This window comes from Oncorhynchus gorbuscha, linkage group LG13 (assembly GCF_021184085.1).
Source record: "Oncorhynchus gorbuscha isolate QuinsamMale2020 ecotype Even-year linkage group LG13, OgorEven_v1.0, whole genome shotgun sequence".
Classification (NCBI taxonomy): domain Eukaryota; kingdom Metazoa; phylum Chordata; class Actinopteri; order Salmoniformes; family Salmonidae; genus Oncorhynchus; species Oncorhynchus gorbuscha.
In genome coordinates this window covers 88,065,144-88,080,031 of record NC_060185.1, presented here as the reverse complement: position 1 = coordinate 88,080,031, position 14,888 = coordinate 88,065,144, and the positions used below count along the sequence as shown (strand labels likewise).

General features: G+C 48.8%; 1 pseudogene; it reads right to left on the bottom strand.

Moving 5' to 3' along the window:
• Positions 1 to 271: 271 nt before the first annotated feature.
• LOC123993655 lies at positions 272 to 14,684 on the bottom strand (annotated as a pseudogene).
• Between the last annotated feature and the right edge of the window lie 204 nt (positions 14,685 to 14,888).

The window sequence follows — 14,888 nt, the reverse complement described above, 5'->3', positions numbered from 1 at the left end:
AATCCTGCATGCGTAAAGTAACAAAATAAGTGCACCCTTTAAAACGCAACTGTCCTAGTTAATATACTGATTGAGGTGCAGCACATAGCTCACTCAAATTTGATATATGTTACTCTTGACAACAAATGTAAGCAGCTTCGCCAGCTAATGAGAGAAAAGTACAGTCAAGTCAGAAGAAACATTTCTTTTCATATCTAATAATGCATCCAAGTACTCATGCACACCTTAACTTAAATTCAAAACGGGATTTCTTTCACTTCGTTTTACTTCTTAGCATTTACTTGTCTTAGAAGAAAGTCTGATAAAAAAAAAGATTAAATTAAGCTTTTAAGTTTCTTTTTTCATTTTGAAACTAAATAGGAACCAGCAAAAAGAAAAGTGCATTTATTTTCTACAACATAACCCGTCCTCCTCCCTAATTCCACCTGAAGGATATGTGTCGGGGCCGGTCTCCCCCCCTCCTTGACCAGTGGCTTGTGGAACTCTCGTCCGGCACGGGAGTGGATGGCGGCCCAGCAGTACTCACAGTAGTACTGGAGACAGGTGACGTTTGCGCAGAAGAAGGGAGCGAACTTCCCCCCACAGCGTGTCCCCTGGCACTCATCACACAGCTGGTCATCCAGCACATATGGCTTCACTTCCACCTGGGGGAGAAAGAGGAGATGAAACATACCCAGATGGAATGGGACAAGAGAGAAACCAGAGGGGAAAAGCTCAGCTCCATTTTGTAGCTTAGCTATTGTTCGTGTGAGGTCTCGATGGTTCTTCTCCTGGACAAAATGCACAGCGTATGTGGCCCCGCTAAACTACCACAGACCAGACTGACTCACCCGTTTGTCGATCTCGCCGTGCTGCAGCTGAACGAATCGAGCGCTGATTGCAGCGATGTAGCTCTGCTGATTGGAGAATGCCACACGGCCCGCTCCTTTAGGGTACTTCAGCTCAGGGTCTGTGTCGATGCCAGCGTAACACACTCCTCCATACAGACGATCCATTATCATGGCCAGCTCCACTGGAACATTAACACATATAGGATGATGTGGCTGGCTGGGTCTGTCAGACAGTGTTAGCCTACTGAGCTAAAGCCTGGGCATTACTGTAGCTCAGAGTCTCTCTCTCACACACACACACACACACACACACACACACACACACACACACACACACACACACACACACACACACACACACACACACACACACACACACACACACACACACACACACACACACACACACACACACACACACACACACACACACACACACACACACACACACACACACACACACACACACACACACACACACACAGAATCACAGTCCAGTACCTGCACGAAGAGGACGTGGCACCCCCCCTACGAAGATGGTCTTCCTGGGGTCCAGAGGCTGAGAGCCATCCATCACAAAGTCACTGTCGTTCAGGTTCCAGGGACGGATCTGGACCTAGAGGAACGGCCAGACAACATTCAGGTAACACTCATATAACATCTAGAAAATGACAACAAATTTCAATATGTTTGTAACTCTTTCAATGTCCCTACAACTAGATGTGAATGAGGTGAGCAGAGTGGACTGGGCCGGGCCGAACTAGGTGAGTGGACTGGGCCGGGCCGAACTAGGTGAGTGGACTGGGCCGGGCCGAACTAGGTGAGTGGACTGGGCCGGGCCGAACTAGGTGAGTGGACTGGGCCGGGCCGAACTAGGTGAGTGGACTGGGCGAGTGGACGGGCCGAACTAGGTGAGTGGACTGGGCCGGGCCGAACTAGGCGAGTGGACTGGGCCGGGCCGAACTAGGCGAGTGGACTGAGTGGACTGGGCCGGGCCGAACTAGGTGAGTGGACTGGGCCGGGCCGAACTAGGTGAGTGGACTGGGCCGGGCCGAACTAGGTGAGTGGACTGGGCCGGGCCGAACTAGGTGAGTGGACTGGGCCGGGCCGAACTAGGTGAGTGGACTGGGCCGGGCCGAACTAGGTGAGTGGACTGGGCAGGGCCGGGCCGAACTAGGTGAGTGGACTGGGCCGGGCCGAGTGGACTAGGTGAGTGGACTGGGCCGGGCCGAACTAGGTGAGTGGACTGGGCCGGGCCGAACTAGGTGAGTGGACTGGGCCGGGCCGAACTAGGTGAGTGGACTGGGCAGGGCCGGGCCGAACTAGGTGAGTGGACTGGGCAGGGCCGGGCCGAACTAGGTGAGTGGACTGGGCAGGGCCGGGCCGAACTAGGTGAGTGGACTGGGCAGGGCCGGGCCGAACTAGGTGAGTGGACTGGGCAGGGCCGGGCCGAACTAGGTGAGTGGACTGGGCAGGGCCGGGCCGAACTAGGTGAGTGGACTGGGCAGGACAGGGCAGGGCTGAACTTGGTGAGTGGACTGGACAGGGCAGGGCTGAACTTGGTGAGTGGACTGGACAGGGCAGGGCTGAACTAGGTGAGTGGACTGGACAGGACAGGGCAGGGCAGGGCTGAACTTGGTGAGTGGACTGGACAGGGCAGGGCAGGGCAGGGCTGAACTTGGTGAGTGGACTGGACAGGGCAGGGCTGAACTAGGTGTGTGGACTGGACAGGGCAGGGCTGAACTAGGTGAGTGGACTGGACAGGACAGGGCAGGGCAGGGCTGAACTTGGTGAGTGGACTGGACAGGGCAGGGCAGGGCAGGGCTGAACTTGGTGAGTGGACTGGACAGGGCAGGGCTGAACTTGGTGTGTGGACTGGACAGGGCAGGGCTGAACTAGGTGAGTGGACTGGACAGGACAGGGCTGAACTAGGTGAGTGGACTGGACAGGACAGGGCTGAACTAGGTGAGTGGACTGGGCAGGGCCGGGCTGAACTAGGTGACTGGACTGGGCCGGGCTGAACTAGGTGACTGGACTGGGGAGATCTCACAACCATTTACCAGCAGTGCGAGACTGACAAGGAGGACAGACAACTCCCACCAAGACAGACTGGCTCGTGTGTCACACACAGACACGTCAAGCTCCACTCACAGGCTTGTCCTTGATGGTGGGGCTGGAGACACAGAGGTAGAGCTTGCCATCCTCCTCGATACAGGCATCGATCAGAGCCTGGACAGAGCTCTCGTCTTGGAACAGTAAGAATGCATAACCTAGAGGGAAAGAAAGAGCTCAATACTCATGACCATCTAGTCCCCGTCATGCCTCGGGCCCAGAGGTTCCCCGTCATGCCTCGGGCCCAGAGGTTCCCCGTCATGCCTCGGGCCCAGAGGTTCCCCCAGAGGTTCCGTCATGCCTCGGGCCCAGAGGTTCCCCGTCATGCCTCGGGCCCAGAGGTTCCCCGTCATGCCTCGGGCCCAGAGGTTCCCCGTCATGCCTCGGGCCCAGAGGTTCCGTCATGCCTCGGGCCCAGAGGTTCCCCGTCATGCCTCGGGCCCAGAGGTTCCCCGTCATGCCTCGGGCCCAGAGGTTCCCCGTCATGCCTCGGGCCCAGAGGTTCCCCGTCATGCCTCGGGCCCAGAGGTTCCCCGTCATGCCTCGGGCCCAGAGGTTCCCCGTCATGCCTCGGGCCCAGAGGTTCCCCGTCATGCCTCGGGCCTAGAGTATTTCCTGGCCAATGTGACCATATCAGACTCACCTTTGGGTGGGAAATAGGACTTGCTCTCAGCTTTGTGGGGCCAATCAACAAACAGGTGACCGAACCGGCGGAAACTGGCGGTGATCTCATCTGAGAATGAAAGAGTCAAAGATAGTCAGCTACACAGGCTCTTCAGGACCCTGTAGTTGTAGCACATAGCCTTCATGCCTCTGACATCACATCGGGACCCATTAACAAAGAAAAGAGACACCTCTCATCGTCTTTAACTCAGAACTACATTGTAAAAGGTGTATTATTCTGTTCATTGATCAATACCTTCATCTATATCGGGGGGCAGTCCTCCCACAAACACCTTGCGTGAGTATCTCTCCACTCGCTCTCCGTTGAGGTGTGGGAAACAGTGGGCGGATCCTAAACCAGGAAGTCCCTGGTCACCTGACTCGTCCTCTCCGAAGGACCGCTCGTCCTCCATGGGAAACAGGTTAGAGTGACCTGGAGGGCAGAGAGATAGATCGGTAGAGATGAGATACTTATTTCACACCATGTTGCCAACCCAAACCGGACTAACCCAGACACCCTGGACTTATTTCACACCATGTTGCCAACCCAAACCGTACTAACCCAGACATCCTGGACTTATTTCACACCATGTTGCCAACCCAAACCGTACTAACCCAGACACCCTGGACTTATTTCACACCATGTTGCCAACCCAAACCGTACTAACCCAGACACCCTGGACTTATTTCACACCATGTTGCCAACCCAAACCGTACTAACCCAGACACCCTGATGAAGACGTAAGCTGATATACATTGAAGTATTTTAATGTCTCATACATTAAAGGCTTTTTAACTTTCAAACCAAACACGAGTGTCTGGACATTTCTTTGCCACTTAGCACCTATTTGTGGTTATAATAAAAAAAAAATTCAAACCATACTGTGCTGGCTCCGATAATTCATTTTCACATTGTCCTTTTCAACAACTATTGTGGATGTTTAACCAGGCCAGCTCTGTAGAGCTTGGATTTAACCAGGCCAGCTCTGTAGAGCTTGGATTTAACCAGGCCAGCTCTGTAGAGCTTGGATTTAACCAGGCCAGCTCTGTAGAGCTTGGATTTAACCAGGCCAGCTCTGTAGAGCTTGGATTTAACCAGGCCAGCTCTGTAGAGCTTGGATTTAACCAGGCCAGCTCTGTAGAGCTTGGATTTAACCAGGCCAGCTCTGTAGAGCTTGGATTTAACCAGGCCAGTTCTGTAGAGCTTGGATTTAACCAGGCCAGCTCTGTAGAGCTTGGATTTAACCAGGCCAGCTCTGTAGAGCTTGGATTTAACCAGGCCAGCTCTGTAGAGCTTGGATTTAACCAGGCCAGCTCTGTAGAGGTTGGCTCAGCTCTGTTTGACTCAGTTGTCAAAAAAGGGTATGATTGTACCCAAATAAATACACCTACAATAAAATTCCAGTACATTGATTGAAATCAAATTAACTCAAAGCAATGTTTCATTGTGAAGAAGACAAAAGAGAACCATGATCATGAAACCAATCACGATTTCCGCAAGCACTTTGGTAAAGTCTAGTGACAAGCCACCACAGCCAGGTCATAAAAACCCAGCAGGAAACAGGCACCCGACAATCATGTCAGCTCATCCTTTTTGCTGTTACACTGTACATATGATCAGATTTCACAGCAAACACGTGTTGAACATTATTAATATAGCAATGTGTGAGATGGTCAGTCAGCACAACTGCAATAAAGACAACCTGGAAATCCATTTCAACACTTCATGTTAAGTATATAAAGCAACACAGAGCAGTAGGCCACATAATCTACATGGAAGTTTTTAAATGCTTTATAGAATTAATCAATTTTATTTAGATTTTTTTTATTAGATTAATTTCAAATCCTCCCTAGGGACTTGAAGTCTTCCTCTGCCGGTTCAGTGACTAGTGAACAGTCCGAATTTAAGAGGTAAACACGGACAAGACATCTGAAATGGCACCCTATTCCCCCAGACACAGAGGCCAAACCAGACAGACAGCATGTACTGTTTAATGGCTGCTTTGCAAATAATGACATGACTTAGGCTAAAACATGAAGACATTTTGGGTTTGGCTTTACCTCGTCGTCTGCCATAGCTCCTAGCTGCATGTAAAACAAGAGACAACAACCTTTATACCAACTCTGAACAGCACAGGGTTCTAAAATAATGTACACCATGAACAACTTGCATCCAATTGACTACCTGTATTGTGAGTGATTGAACTAAGCTATAAACTTTATTGTACTTGCAAAATATAACATTTCCATACCATTCATGGGCAAAGACCCATCTCCGCCATGGTGAGAGAAACCATAGCGACCTGGAGAGGAAGAGACCGAAGTCAGTTAGAATATGCACATTATTTTGCCTTCTCACTCCATTTAGCCACCACATTTAAACAACTGTAGCCGTTCTGTGATGTACCGAAGAGAATGAGAATTGAGATGAGCAGCAGAACCATCAAAGCGTCCAGAGAACTCTGACTTAACAGCCAACAGATAGCGATACATGATCAGAGGGGGGAAATAAGTGATGGACTGGCCTGAATTAACATAGTGACAAACTCTTTCTGAAGAGCAGTCTGGGTCTTGACTTATAAAACATGTCTTCAGAGATGGTATGCGACAAAACGTAACCCACATGTTTAATTCATGGTGGTGGAGAGAACGGAGAGTGGAGCATGGATCAAAGTGTCAGCAGTACTTAAACAGGTAAGCGTGTGTGATTGAGCAGGTTTAGACAGAGTATAGCCATTTCAACTCTATCCTGCACTGTCTCTAAATTGAAAATATGCCATTACTGTATGTTCAGCTCATATTTCCTCATTGTTCGTGGAGTATTATAGAATACCAGGGCCTATAGTCAAAGCATCTAGGATCAGGTCCCCCTTGTACATATAATCATATTCATTATTTTTCTAAAAGAAAAAAAACTCATTCAAGAACAGCACTCATTCTGAGATGCTTTGTGAATACAGACCCAGGGTGTTTCTTCATCCTGCGAGAAACAGAGAAACCCACCTTTCAATGAATCCTGTTCAGCCCTCATAATATCAATCAGACTGTTCTCCAGGGAGTGCATGCTGAAGCCATCAAAGGAACGGGTTCTCTCCTGCTGAGAGACACAGAGACAGGGAACACGATGATTAGCCTGCAGTGTTCTAAGAACAGGAACACAGAACCATTCTGACGCTAGAACCCGTGGTAGGTTCTAATCTAGACCCTTGACACCGTTTTGCTTTGTTAATAGATGAGAACTATGTTGTCCTGGTACTTTAGACCTAAACAGTTACACATTCACAGAGACGTTCTGTGGTGACGCTTATCAAACAAACTACCACCAAAATGTATTTCTGTGATTCTACAAAGATATCTCCAGATGTAGGCCATCTACAGCTTGTGTCACATGCCCGTCTCTGTAGATAGACACTGACTGCTTTTCAAATAATCCCTTCCTTGAAGTAATCACCAATCTGTGTGTGACTGGAAAAGCTAGACTTACACCCGACTGCTTTAGCCAATCCAGGTCATGTCAGATCTGCGTTTACCTCAAAGAAGAAAGGATGTATGCCTTCTTTATGTATTCAAACAGGGCCTTCTTTATGTATTCAAACAGGGCCTTCTTTATGTATTCAAACAGGGCCTTCTTTATGTATTCAAACAGGGCCTTCTTTATGTATTCAAACAGGGCCTTCTTTATGTATTCAAACAGGGCCTTCTTTATGTATTCAAACAGGGCCTTCTTTATGTATTCAAACAGGGCCTTCTTTATGTATTCAAACAGGGCCTTCTTTATGTATTCAAACAGGGCCTTCTTTATGTATTCAAACAGGGCCTTCTTTATGTATTCAAACAGGGCCTTCTTTATGTATTCAAACAGGGCCTTCTTTATGTATTCAAACAGGGCCTTCTTTATGTATTCAAACAGGGCCTTCTTTATGTATTCAAACAGGGCCTTCTTTATGTATTCAAACAGGGCCTTCTTTATGTATTCAAACAGGGCCTTCTTTATGTATTCAAACAGGGCCAACGCCTGCAGAAGTGAGATGACAGTATGTCAATATTTGTCATACAAGCGTTGTGGCATCTCTAACAACAGGAGGAGGCTGGGGTTTCCGTATTTAACGTGCTGCATCTCTAAACGAAAGAAGGCTGAAGTTTCCGTACCAAATGGCACCCAATTCCCTGTATAGTGCACTACCTTTGACCAGGCTCTGATTTAAAGTAGTGCACAAAAACAGGGAGTATGGTGCTATTTTGGGTGTACACTGATTACCGGATTAGGCTTCCTCATGGCGTACGCTTAGCACCACATTCACAGACTACATACATAGTTACTGTGGATTTCATCATGAACAAAGTTGTTGGCCTAATTGTCATTGATGTTATCAGATGCTCTACTTACTAGTAACTAGATCATATTTGCTCTTCTCATTTACTTTGTGTACTGTATTGTGCATATCAGAACATATAATTTGGCTCTGACACTTGTGTCAAAAATGCCTTTATACAAAGCTGCACATGTTGGTTTCAACAATATAGAAACATGTTTGAAGTCCATTTTCATTGTCCTATAAGGGTGGATAAATATATTTTCTCTCTACAGTTTGCTCATCACTTCTCTCACCTGGAAAGGGAAGTTGTCAGTGCGACTCATGCTGTCTTCCATCCAGGCCTTTTGGTTGAACCCAGAGTTATTACGAGGATACTTCTGAGAGGGCACCTGGAAGATAGGACAATATTATATAACAGTACCATGTGATCGTACCATTGAAGCACATGAGAGTTCATTTTATGGACTGCAGTCGCGAATAAATTATATTATAAGCAACTAAACCAAGCACCACTGGAGTTTGGCAAAACATTGAAATTAAAGAAAAATCATTGACTAGTTCATTGTAGGCTGTTATATGAATATGGTTAATCTACTCAGTCTGAGGCCTTTGGGACATCTGGTCTTAACAGGTATGAGGTGTGTCATATACAGTTGTAGTCTGAAGGTTACTAGTCACCTTAGCCAAATACATTTCAAATCAATTTCTCACAATTCCTGACACTGAAAAAATTCCCTGTCTAAGGCCAGTTAGGATCACCACTTTATTTTAAGAATGTGAAATGTCTGAATAATAGTAGAGATAATTCTTTATTTCTTTCATCACATTCCCAGTGGGTCAGAAGTTTACATACACCAAGTTAGTATCTGGTAGCATTGCCTTTAAATTGTTTAACTTGGGTCAAATGTTTCAGGTAGCCTTCGACAAGCTTCCCACAATACGTTGGGTGAATTTTGGCCCATTCCTCCAAACAGAGCTGGTGTAACTGAGTCAGGTTTGTAAGCCTCCTTGCTCGCACACACTTTTCCAGTTCTGCCCACAAATTTTCTATAGGATTGACGTCAGGGCTTTGTGATGGCCACACCAATACCTCGACTTTGTTGTCCTTAAGCCATTTTGCCACAACTTTGGAAGTATGCTTGGGGTCATTGTCCATTTGGAAGACCCATTTGCGACCAAGCTTTAACTTCCTGACTGATGTCTTGAGATGTTGTTCCAGTATATCCACCTAATTTTCCCTTCTCATGATGCCATCTATTTTGAGAAGTGCACCAGTCCCTCCTGCAGCAAAGCAGCCCCACAACATGCTGCTACCACCCCCGTGCTTCATGGTTGAGATAGTGACCGTCGGCTTGCAAGCCTCCCCATTTTTCCTCCAAACATAACAATGGTCATTATGGTTAAACACTTCTATTTTTGTTTCATCAGACCAGAAGACATTTCTCCAAAAAGTATCATCTTTGTCCCCATGTCCCCAGTTGCAAACCATAGTCTGTTTTTTTAATGGCTGATTTTGAACAGTGGTTTCTTCCTTGCGGAGCGGCCTTTCAGGTTATGCCGATATAGAACTCGTTTTACTGTGGATATAGATACTTTTGTAACAGTTTCCTCCATAATCTTCACAAGGTCCTTTGCTGTTCTTCTGAGATTGATTTGCACTTTTCACACCAAAGTACGTTCATCTCTAGGAGACAGAACACGTCTCCTTCCTGAGCGGTATGACGGCTGCGTGGTCCCATGGTGTTTATACTTGCGTACTATTGTTTGTACAGATCAACGTGGTAACTTCAGTCGTTTGGAAATTGCTCCCAAGGATGAACCAGACTTGTGGGGGTCTACAATTCTCTTTCTGAGGTCTTGGCTGATTTCTTTAGATTTTCCCATGATGTCAAGCAAAGAGGCACTGAGTTTGAAAGTAGGCCTTGAAATACATCCACAGGTACAACCTACAATTGACTCAATTTATGTCAATTAGCCTATCAGAAGCTTCTAAAGCCATGACATCATTTTCTATAATTTTCCAAGCTGTTTAAAGGCACAGTCAACTTAGTGTATGTAAACTGCTGACCCACTGGAATTGTTAAACAGTGAATTAAATCAGTCTAAACATTTGTTGGAAAAAATCCTTGTGTCATGCACAAAGTGGATGCCCTAACCAACTTGTCAAAACTATAGTTTGGTGGTTGAAAAACAAGTTTTAAAGACTCCAACCTAAGTATGTAAACTTCCGACTTCAACTGTACATCTAACAGTAGCAGGTTGTTAGATGGGAGTGTGCAGTATATCTAGCTAGTTCAGTACCAGGTTGTTAGATGGGAGTGTGCAGTATATACATCTAACAGTACCAGGTTGTTAGATGGGAGTGTGCAGTATATCTAGCTAGTTCAGTACCAGGTTGTTAGATGGGAGTGTGCAGTATATAAATCTAACAGTACCAGGTTGTTAGATGGGAGTGTGCAGTATATACATCTAACAGTACCAGGTTGTTAGATGGGAGTGTGCAGTATATCTAGCTAGTTCAGTACCAGGTTGTTAGAGGGGAGTGTGCAGTATATACATCTAACAGTACCAGGTTGTTAGAGGGGAGTGTGCAGTATATCTAGCTAGTTCAGTACCAGGTTGTTAGATGGGAGTGTGCAGTATATCTAGCTAGTTCAGTACCAGGTTGTTAGATGGGAGTGTGCAGTATATCTAGCTAGTTCTGTACCAGGTTGTTAGAGGGGAGTGTGCAGTATATCTAGCTAGTTCAGTACCAGGTTGTTAGATGGGAGTGTGCAGTATATCTAGCTAGTTCAGTACCAGGTTATTAGATGGGAGTGTGCAGTATATCTAGCTAGTTCAGTACCAGGTTGTTAGAGGGGAGTGTGCAGTATATCTAGCTAGTTCTGTACCAGGTTGTTAGAGGGGAGTGTGCAGTATATCTAGCTAGTTCTGTACCAGGTTGTTAGAGGGGAGTGTGCAGTATATACATCTAACAGTACCAGGTTGTTAGAGGGGAGTGTGCAGTATATACATCTAACAGTAGCAGGTTGTTAGATGGGAGTGTGCAGTATATCTAGCTAGTTCAGTACCAGGTTGTTAGAGGAGAGTGTGCAGTATATCTAGCTAGTTCTGTACCAGGTTGTTAGAGGGGAGTGTGCAGTATATACATCTAACAGTACCAGGTTGTTAGAGGGGAGTGTGCAGTATATACATCTAACAGTAGCAGGTTGTTAGATGGGAGTGTGCAGTATATCTAGCTAGTTCAGTACCAGGTTGTTAGAGGAGAGTGTGCAGTATATACATCTAACAGTAGCAGGTTGTTAGATGGGAGTGTGCAGTATATCTAGCTAGTTCAGTACCAGGTTGTTAGAGGAGAGTGTGCAGTATATCTAGCTAGTTCAGTACCAGGTTGTTAGAGGAGAGTGTGCAGTATATCTAGCTAGTTCAGTACCAGGTTGTTAGATGGGAGTGTGCAGTATATCTAGCGAGTTCAGTACCAGGTTGTTAGAGGAGAGTGTGCAGTATATCTAGCTAGTTCAGTACCTGATTGTTGGGGAAAGACTTCTTAAGTGGTGAGATGGAGTTGAGGGCCGTCACCCCTCCATTGAGGCCCCTGCGGTACTCACGAACCCCCTGTGACCCTCCCCAGCCACCGTACCCACCTCCCCCGGGGCTCCAGGAGGTGGAAGTGGGGGGGGCAGGGCTCTGGTAGCTGCCCCAAGGGGAGGGGGGCTTGGACTGGGCCGGGGCCAGGTGGGGCAGCTGGGTGAAAGCTCCAGAGCGGTGAGGAGGGAAGGAGGGCTGGGGAGGGTGGGGGGAGGCTGGAGAGCGACGGTGCTGAGGGGGGACCCCCTGGTTGTGGGGGTGGTAGTGGTGGGGAGGGGGTGGTGCTGGGAGACCGGGCCGATTTGGGGGGAGAAGCTGCCCCCCGCCCCTCCGAAGCTGGGCCCCGCGTGGTGGGAGAAGTTCTGGAACAGCATCTGGGGTCCGTTAGCGTTGGAACCAGCAGGGCCAAAGAACCCACCCCCGACGTCCTCGCCGATAACGGGGGAGGGGTTGGAAGGTATGGTCGGAGACCAGTTGTTGAAGGAGGTCAAGGAGGAGGTGGTGGTAGATTGGGCTCCGGATGTCCCCATCCCCAGGCTATCCTGGTAGTCAAACCCCCCCCAACACCGGAGGAGAGTCCATCCCACCTCTAAGCTTCTCCTTCCCACCGGTCTCCAACGAGCCCTTCTCCAGTGAGCCGTCCTCAGGTAGGATTCCATCCAGCTCCCCTAGGCCACCTCCGGCCTCTTGTTGCCCAGGGGAGAGGGCCTGCGGCTGGGCCTTCTCCTGCAGGTCCTGGAGGTCCAGGGCTTTGGACTTGTCGGAGTCAAGGATCTCATCCTGCATGTTACTGTGGGGTGTTACGGAGGGGAACAGCCATGCGCTACCTCCTCCATTGGTGGCCGAGGTGCTGTTGACGAATGAAGGGGGGCTGGGGGGGTTGGCAGGGTGACTGAGGTGGGGGGGCTGGGGTTGGAGGTGAGGGGGGATCCTCACAGGGAAAGCAGACTTGTTGCCACTGCCGTTATTCTTCACCAGGACTCCGAAGCCGTAGTCGTCCATTTATGAATCCCGGGGGTAAAGACAATATTTCCTCCTCAATTTTGTTCTTCTTATGTCAATGTCTTCTAGGCCTATTTCCTACTGTGTAACATGTGGAGGGAAGGAGAGGAGTGTGGGAGAGAGGGAGGAATAGAAGGGAGAAAGGGGGTGAGGGAGAGGACAGGAGTGAAGGCATGCGCGAGAAGAAAGGGGAGGGAAAGGTGATGTAGGGAAAACAGTGGGTGACGTAAAAAGGGGGAGACGGGTGAGAAGCGGACTAGACAGGGTCGAGGGAGGGGGAGAGAGAGGATCGAGGGAGGGGGGTGTAGGGTCGAGGGATGGAGAGAGAGGGTCGAGGGAGGGGGAGAGAGAGGATCGAGGGAGGGGGTGGAGGGTCGAGGGACGGAGAAAGAGGGTTGAGGGTAGGCCAGAGAGAGAGGGTCAGGGGTGGGTGGGAGGGGGGGGGGTCGAGAGGGTCGAGGGGAGAGACGGGGTCGAGGGGAGAGACGGGGTCGAGGGGAGAGACGGGGTCGAGGGGAGAGACGGGGTCGAGGGGAGAGACGGGGGGCAGGGGAGAGACGGGGGCGAGGGGAGAGACGGGGGCGAGAGAGGGGTCGAGGAGAAACGGGGGGAGAAACAGGGGCGAGAGAGGGGGGGGGGGAGAAACAGGGGCGAGAGAGGGGGAGAAACAGGGGCGAGAGAGAGAGGGGGGAGAAACAGGGGCGAGAGAGGGGGAGAAACAGGGGCGAGAGAGGGGGGAGAAACAGGGGAGAGAGAGGGGGAGAAACAGGGGAGAGAGAGGGGGAGAAACAGGGGAGAGAAAGGGGGAGAAACAGGGGCGAGAGAAAGGGGGAGAAACAGGGGCGAGAGAAAGGGGGAGAAACAGGGGCGAGAGAAAGGGGGAGAAACAGGGGCGAGAGAAAGGGGGAGAAACAGGGGTGAGAGAAAAGGGGAGAAACAGGGGTGAGAGGGGGGGGAACAGGGGCGAGAGGGGGGAGAAACAGGGGCAAGGGAGGGGGAGAAACAGGGGCAAGGGAGGGGGGAGAAACAGGGGCAAGGGAGGGGGGGAGAAACAGGGGCAAGGGAGGGGGAGAGAGAAAGGGGCATGGGAGGGGGGGACATAAATACAAAGGCTATCATTCTACAATTTGATCCTACAGGCCATCCAAAACAACACCAGCCTTGCCCAACTGCAGTGACTTTGCTGCAACTGCAGACTGCTAGTGATGTAACAATGAGATTAAATCATTGACTCGCTCAGCCACAGTAGGCCAAGGCTACATGATAAAATAACAGACTTAGCATAGCAGTAGCACTAGCAGGCCACAACAGAAAACACCTGAGTGAACCTGCGTAGGTTAGCTGCGGTATAAGCACATAGCACCAGGCAGACTGGCTACGCTATTAGTTGACGTTTCTCTTCCCAAAGGTCGTTATGTGGCTAGCAAGCTAACAGCTGCTGCATTGGGCTACATGTGCCCTGTCAATCAAACACATTACGATTATCAGTGTTGGTCTATATGCAGTGTCGTGTGTGTCTATGCTCGTGCGTTATAATGAAGGTAAATACACCAACACCTACCGAATATCTAGATTTTTTCTGCAATGACCTCCTCCGTCGCGACCAGTTAAAGAAGAAAATGCTGGTGACGTTTCTTGTCTATGCTGAATCTAGGGTAGCCTAGTTCCCCGAATACAAGCCGCCCGGCTAGGGTAATAGCCGACAAGCTAATACAGTAGATACATTGTAGCCGTTCTAACGAGTAATCGAAGCAGATAGGCAACAATGTCGATGACAAATTAAACAATGTATCCGAAAATTCCACCGACAGCGATACACGGGTTGGATATGCGGTGATACTGGTATTAAATGGTGTGTGTATCTTTAAACGACCTCCTCGGTTTCGTGTCCTGTGTGTTCAATGTCATAGCTTAGCACCAATCGTTGTCGTCATAATTTTTGTGCAATTCTAAACCACGGGTATAAACCTGAGTGCATTTCTCTGGTACGACATTACATTTCTGAAACTGATTCTATATCGTGCATTATGTACCTCTAAATTGTCGTCATGTCCTTATGGTTCCTAGATGTTGCCATATTTCAGCTTCTTTTTTTCAATTTTCTGCATTTCCAAGTCAACCGGTACGAATGGTCTCTTCTTGTCGATGACAGCTGGGCCAGTAGGGAGACACTTCCGACTCATAACCCCGCCCCCTCCTCCAACTCCCACCCACAGACTGCAAGGGTTTCCCTCTGCGGCCTCGCCCCTTTCCACAGATGACTGGTGTTTAATTGGATATGTGTGGGTAAACCACACCCATCTCACGCCTTTTCAACGAAATGGCACTGCATTAAAGACCTTCTCAGCCCAAATAAGGATGTTGAGAAATTCATGGG